The following is a 7414-nucleotide window of genomic DNA, read 5'->3' as shown; positions in this document are numbered from 1 at the left end:
ACTCTTTTGTCTCTTGCTATGAGCCTACCAAGGTAGAAGATGCTCTTAAAGATCCGGATTGGATCAATGCCATGCATGAAGAGTTGAACAACTTCACTCGCAATGAAGTTTGGAATCTTGAAGAGTGACCAAAAGATGCAAGAGTCATTGGAACAAAGTGGGTGTTCCGCAACAAGCAAGATGATCAAGGTGTTGTTGTGAGGAACAAGGCAAGACTAGTGGCAAAGGGGTTCTCTCAAGTTGAAGGTCTAGATTTTGGAGAAACCTTTGCACCGGTTGCAAGATTAGAAGCCATCCGTATCCTTCTTGCATATGCATCACATCATGAAATGAAACTATATCAAATGGATGTGAAAAGTGCATTCTTAAATGGCTTTATTAATGAACTAGTCTATGTTGATCAACCTCCCGGGTTTGAAGACCCTAGATATCCTAATTATGTTTATAGGTTGTACAAGGCACTATATGGGCTTAAGCAAGCCCCAAGAGCTTGGTATGAGCGCCTTTGGGACTTCCTTATTGAAAAGGGCTTCACCATTGGGAAGGTCGACACCACACTATTCACCAAGAAGCTTGATGGGCATATCTTCATTTGTCAAGTATATGTTGATGATATCATCTTTGGATCATCAAATGAAGACTCTTGCAAAGAATTTGGTGAATTGATGTCTAAGGAGTTCGAGATGTCAATGATTGGTGAGCTTACATTCTTTCTCGGTTTTCAAGTCAAGCAAATGAAAGAAGGCATATTCATCTCTCAAGAGAAATACACAAAAGATCTTCTCAAGAGATTCAAGAGGGATGAATGTAAGCCAATCAAGACCCCAATGCCTACCAATGGACATCTCGACCTAGATGAGGGAATTAACTCGGTTGATCAAACTCTCTACCGTTCTATGATTGGTAGCTTGTTATATTTAACCGCATCTAGGCCTGACATCATGTTTAGTGTGTGTATGTGTGCTAGATTTCAAGCTAGTCCTAAGGAAACACATTTAATTGCCGTAAAAAGAATCCTTAGGTATCTTAAGCACACACCAAGCATAGGCCTTTGGTATCCCAAAGGAGCTTTATTTGAATTAATTGGCTATTCCGATTCAGACTACGCCGGATGCAAAGTTGATAGAAAGAGCACATCCGGAGGGTGCCATTTGCTTGGTAGATCACTTGTGTCTTGGTCCTCCAAGAAACAAAATAGTGTGGCTTTGTCCACCGCCGAAGCGGAATACATTGCCGCGGGTGCTTGTTGTGCACAAATATTATACATGAAACAAACTTTACTAGACTATGGAGTAGTTCTAGAGAAAGTACCTCTTTTGTGCGACAATGAAAGTGCGGTAAAACTTGCAAATAATCCGGTTCAACATTCTCGCACCAAGCATATAGATATCCGCCATCACTTTCTAAGAGATCATGTAGCCAAAAATAATATATCACTAGAGGGTGTAAGATCCGAAGATCAATTAGCGGATATCTTTACTAAACCGCTAGATGAAGCTACATTTTGTAGATTGCGGAATGAGCTCAATGTACTTGATTTTAGTAACTTCACTAAAAATTGAGCTTGTGTTGTCCCTTGCATTCATTGTAATATACAACATGTTCAATTTGTAGCAATGCATATAGGGCTTGTCTAACATGGTTAAGATAACCGCCGAAAAGCGTATGAAGAAGCTTAACCTTGGATCAAACTTGACAAGCAACTAGATTTACTTACAAGCATTACATATGCATGAATGTTTGTTTGTCGTTTTGTTCCATTTGCCCTCTTGTTGCCTATTTTCTTAAAAAGAATTATAGCCTAAGGCAAAATATTTTGAAAAATATGAGGGTTTGAGAGAGGTCACTCACATCAGTCCCAATTGGTGTTTATTTGGATCTTATTCAAGTTGGGACTTGATTAGGAACAGGCAGCGCAAAGGAAGGTTGAAGGATTGCTGAAAAAGGTGCACCGGACGCTGCATCGGACGCTGCTGTCCAGCGTCCGGTCAGTTCACAGGAGGTGAACTACTGATGAAGGAGTGACCGGACGCTGCGTCTGTGCGTCCGGTCAAAAGGGCTCAGCGTCCGGTCGATCGGAGGATGACAAAGTTAAACTGACCGGACCCTGCCTGCGTCCGGTCATGGACCACCGGATGCGTCCGGTCGCGATTCCAGAGGATTTGGACCTCTCTGGAATCGACCGGACGCTGGGTGGTAGCGTCCGGTCGCTACCACCGGAGCGTCCGGTCAGTGGATCTCGCGCGTCAAGGACTCTTTTCCCTTTTCCTTTTCTGTCGCGTTTTGGGGGTTATTTATCCGAACCTTTGGTTCTTCTTCCTTGACCTAACCCGAGCCACCGTGAGCCCGCAGCCAAGCCGCCACCTCTTGCCTAGCCGCGCCGCCGCAGCCGCCAGCCCAAGCGCTGGGTCGCCGCCGTCCCTCGCACCGACCGTCGCGCCACCTCGCCCGGCCCCCGCACCAGCCTCGCACCGCAGTCCCGCGCCTGCCCAGCCGCGCGTCTCCGTGCCCCTGCCCCGCGCCACCACCGGCCAGTCGCAGCCACACGTCGCCGTCTCGCAAGCCACCGCCTGCTCAGCTTCTCGCCGGCCTTCTCGCACCCAAGCTCGTCGTTCCATCGGTGCCAAGGCTGAAAATCCTCGCCAAGTGATCTTGCCCTATCCTCCCATTGTTTGGTAAGGCAAATCTTGTGGTTCAATCTTGATCTCCAATTGTGACCTAGATCAAATTCTAAATACATTGATTCCCCATTGCATTCAGGGCGTTTGACCTAACCCTAACCGGTTCTGAGATCCCCCACGTGACGTCTTATCTATTCTCGGATCGCTGATCGTCAGGTAGAAAGCCACTCGATTCAAGTTCGCATCTAAAATTGCTTTCTCTATTAGGATTTCGCATCTATTAGATATATGGTATTTATTTGTATATCCATCTATTCTATCGTGCAGCGAGTCGGTTCCGTTGTGTTTCGTCTGGCAGTTGGCAGTAAACTCGGAGCCAAGCTCACGAGTAAGGATCGAGGCCAAGCCTCGAAAGCAGCAGTTTGACAGTTGATCTTCATCAGCGACAGTTCACCATCTTGTCAGTTCAGATGGCTCGCACCAAGAATGTTGGTGGTGGTCCAGGTGATGATGATCGGAGGCCCCCGCCTCGTCAGCCAGCCGGATCCAAGGGCAAATCAACCAAGCAAGTAACATCCAAGAAGTGGAAGTACCCCGACGCAGAGACAGCCAGAGCAGCAGCTGTTGCAGAGGCCGCAGAGCGTGCCGAGAGAGGTGGCACCCGCAGCGGAATTGTCATTGCAGATTAGCCAGTTTCACCCGCAGTCAGAGCTGCGATTGAGGAGGTTAAGCGTCGTCATGGTAGTCCAGCTGGGACTGCCACGTTTGCAGGACGACGGGTTGCCATTGAGGAGGGTCCGTCAGCACAGCAGCAGCCTCCACCAGCAGAGCCTCAGCTAGCCCAGGAGACTCAGGAGAGTCAGGAGACCGAGCCGGCACCTCAGCTACGCCGCTCGAGTCGTACCAGTGCTGCAGTTCCACCGAGGCCAGCTACACGGTGCAGGGGTTCACGCCCTCCGCCCAGACCACAGGGTCCGCCTCCAGTGGTTCACCTCGACTTGAGGGCCGCTACAGCCAGGTAGGTTCAGCAGCTGCGGTTTATTGAGTTTGAGGTTTGGTTCCCTCCGAGGAGGGATGAGAGAGCAGCTGAGGGGTTCTACACGCCACTGCAGGAGGATTTCTACAATGCATATCTAAACAGTGGGGCAGTGTTCAGATCACAGAGGATCTGTCCGATAGAGTCCATTGTGGCAGCAGCCGGAGAGGGCATTCGGCAATACTTGTCATATTTGCCAGGACTATCAGATCTGATTGGACGGATAGGGATATATGTACCTTCTTGGGTTCGTCAGTTTTATGCCTCGCTCTACATCGATCCTCATCATAGATTCATTCACTTTGCCTTCAACGGCAAAGACTATAGAGTGACGAGTAGTAGGGCCAGAGAGATACTGAGACTATAGGAGCAGCCTGTAAGGATGCATGAGGTTTGCTATGGACATCAGGAGCCTCCCAGGCGTCCTCATGGAGGGTTGGTGCCCCCTACAGACTTAGTGCGCCATTGCTTCAAGGAGCCGTTTGGTGAGGGGTCGAGCAGGAACCCCAGTGACTTGACTCCTACAGCGAGGATACTAGAGGCCATCATCAGGAGGACACTGCTTCCCAGGTTGGGATACAGGGAGGGCCTGACTCGCTTACAGCTCTGGCTTCTCAATGCCATCATGCAGATGACAGTGTTTGACATCTGGGACCTCCTTCTTTCAGAGATGGAGGATACTATAGCTGAGGGATTCAAGGGTCGCAGGCAGCTTCCCTATGCTCACTAGATCACGTTCCTCATCCGCAGAGTTGTGATTGATAAGCCCGCTGGCATGATGGATGAGTATACAGGTGCCACTACAGAGTTCCTAGCTTACAACCTGTCATAGAGGATCAGACACGCCACTCCTCAGGCACCCAGTCAGCCTAGCCGTCGCCCCGATGTGCCAGAGTCTGCAGCTCAGCAGGACGAGATCATCAGAGGGATTGCAGCCACTGAGGAGGAGGAGCTAGAGGCACAATAGGGAGTGAGTGAGTACAGTGACAGCTCTGACGACGACTACCAGCCTATACCTCAGATGCCTCCACGCAGACACGATGCAGAGGCCGGTAGCTCCAGTTCTGCTCCACCTGCTCCACAGACAGACCCCGCTCTCATTGCTATTCTTGAGCGGATGCAGCAGGATCAGACACGACAGGCACAGGAGACAGCTACAAACTTCGCACAGTTTCAGGCTCGTCAGGACGAGTTTCAGCGGCAGCAGCAGCTCCTTCAGCACCAACAGTTACTTATGCAGCAGCAGCTCATGGGATTCATGCAGCATGTAGTGACAGCCATTGGGATTCCACTGCCACAGACTTCGCCCCAGCTTGCACAGCCTCCTACCACTTCGACGACTCCAGCAGTACAGCCCATCGGGCTTTAGAGTCAGGGACAGCCTCCAGCTCAGTTTACTTCACCCCCTGTACAGGTGTCCCAGTGGTTAGCTTCACCTGGTGTAGCCCCGCAGTTCACTCCTTATCACATGGGTTTCTCACCAGAGTAGACTTCCTCACTATTCGTGCCTGAGTCGTCAGTCTCCAGGAGTCTTGGAGCATCATTCAGCGAGTTGACCGGCATGCCTACTCCGCCTCACATGCATACTGCCGGTCTGTCTACAGCAGCTCCAGCTATCATGACTACTCAGAGGCTCCCCTCGTCTGTCGCCTCGTCAGATCCTACGACAGACATACTTGCAGCTTCACAGGCAGCACCTGCCCCAGCTCAGACCCAGACCGCTTCAGCGACACTTCCTGCTTCAGAGGGTCAGTCAGTTCAGAGCTCAGGGTCAGATGATGATGGCGCCCAGTTCCACCTTGCTCCACGTACTTCAGCGCCCGACTTGTCCGCTGCAGCCCCGCCGACCGACCCTTAGGTTTTGGTGTTTGACGCCAAAGGGGGAGAGGGTTTGGGTATGTAGACTTAGGGGGAGCGAGTTTTAGGGGGAGCTAGTTATCTAGTATTAGCTTATTATATACATTTAGAGTTTTATTTGTGTGATACACTATTTCTTATGCATTCGTGTGTTTTCTTTCATGCATACTATTATATATTCATGTGATAGTGCTATCTACATGATTGTGATATTTGACATGTGTGATTTCTACTTTGCTTTATCTATATGTCATATCACTTGTGGAATGCTCATTTGCTTTTGCTTCCGCGTTTTTACTTCGAAGCAAATGAGCTTTGTTATTTGTACTCATGCTTAATTCATATCCTTTGAGTACATTGTGTTGGCTTGGGTCATATAAGCTTGACTAACTCTTTTGTTCTTATTGACAAAAGCTTATATGAACCAAGCCCATCAAAAACCTCACTCCATAACATACTCGAGGTGGTATTGTCATCAATCACCAAAAAGGGGGAGATTGAAAGCATCTAGGCCCCTAGTTGGATTTCGGTGATTAATGTCAATACAAAGATTACTATGACTAACGTGTGTTTTGCAGAGACAAGTAAGTTAGGTCATGGTAATGGAGATCGATTGGGCAATCGAGGTTGTCATGCCCCTACGATGGAAATCGTTTCGGTTTTCAAAGGATGGACGACAAGGTTGAGGATAACTAGTTCTAAGTGTCGATTGAAGTTGGAGAGACACTTAGAGTAGTTTAGGACTTTGTTTTTCCTTTGGCCGTACTATGAAGGGGGGTATGAACGGGTAGCTTGACCTAGTTGAGTCTAGTGAGTTAGGTGTGGTGCACACTTGTTAAAACTAGCTCTAGGTAGCTCCTATGAATGCCTAAGATCCTTTGGAGCAAACTTCATTCACATATGTTTGGAAGTTGGAAGTGAATGGAGGGTCAAATACTGACCGGACGCTGGCTCCGGTGCGATCGGACGCTGGCCGCAGGGTCCGGTCAGTTCATTTGACCGAGAAGATCAAGTCTGGTGTGACCGAACGCTGGGAGGTCATGTGACCGGACACTGAGGGCCAGCGTCCGGTCAACTCCAGTAAGGGTCCAGACTTGGAAAAGTGTGACCGGACGCGTCCGGTCAGTGTGACCGGACCCTGAGTATCCAGCGTCCGGTCGTTTATAGTAAGCATCCAAGAGCGACCGGACGCGTCCGGTCGGTACTGACCGGACCCTGACAGCGTTCGGTCATCACTTGAATGCTGGTTCGCGGGTTGAACTGACCGGAGCGTCCGGTCATCACGACCGGAGCGTCCGGTCATCCCGCAGAAGCTCATAACGGTTAGTTTTTCAGGCTGGCTTATAAATAGAAGCTCCACTCATGAGTGGAGCATCCTTTGCTCATTCCAACAGCTGAGAAACATGTTTGTGAGTGCCAAGAAGAGCAAGATCCTAGTGAGGTGTTTGTGATTTGAGAATCCAAGACAGTAGCCTCACTAGCAAATCAAGAGTAGCAAAGTGTGCATCCATCTTCTCATTAGGCTTCACATGGTCAAGTGAGAGTTCGTGCTTGTTACTCTTGGTGATCGCCATCACCTAGACGGCTTGGTGGTGATTGGGAGTTTGGTGTTCACCCGGCGGAGCTTGTGGGTGACCCAACTCAAGTTGTGAGCGGCTTTGGGTGATTCGCCGCGACGGAGTGTCGAAGAATCAACCCGTAGAGAGCACTTGATCCTTGCGCGGATCAAGGGGGAGCTACACCCTTGCGCGGGTGCTCCAACGAGGACTAGTGGGGAGTGGCGACTCTCCGATACCTCGGCAAAACATCGCCGCGTTCCTTTCTCTCTCTACTTACTTTGAGCACTTACTTTGAGTATTTACTTTGAGCAATTCAATACTTGTTTTACATCCATAGAATT

Source organism: Miscanthus floridulus, chromosome 6, assembly GCF_019320115.1.
Source record: "Miscanthus floridulus cultivar M001 chromosome 6, ASM1932011v1, whole genome shotgun sequence".
Taxonomy (NCBI): domain Eukaryota; kingdom Viridiplantae; phylum Streptophyta; class Magnoliopsida; order Poales; family Poaceae; genus Miscanthus; species Miscanthus floridulus.
Note: the sequence above shows the minus strand (reverse complement) of the source record.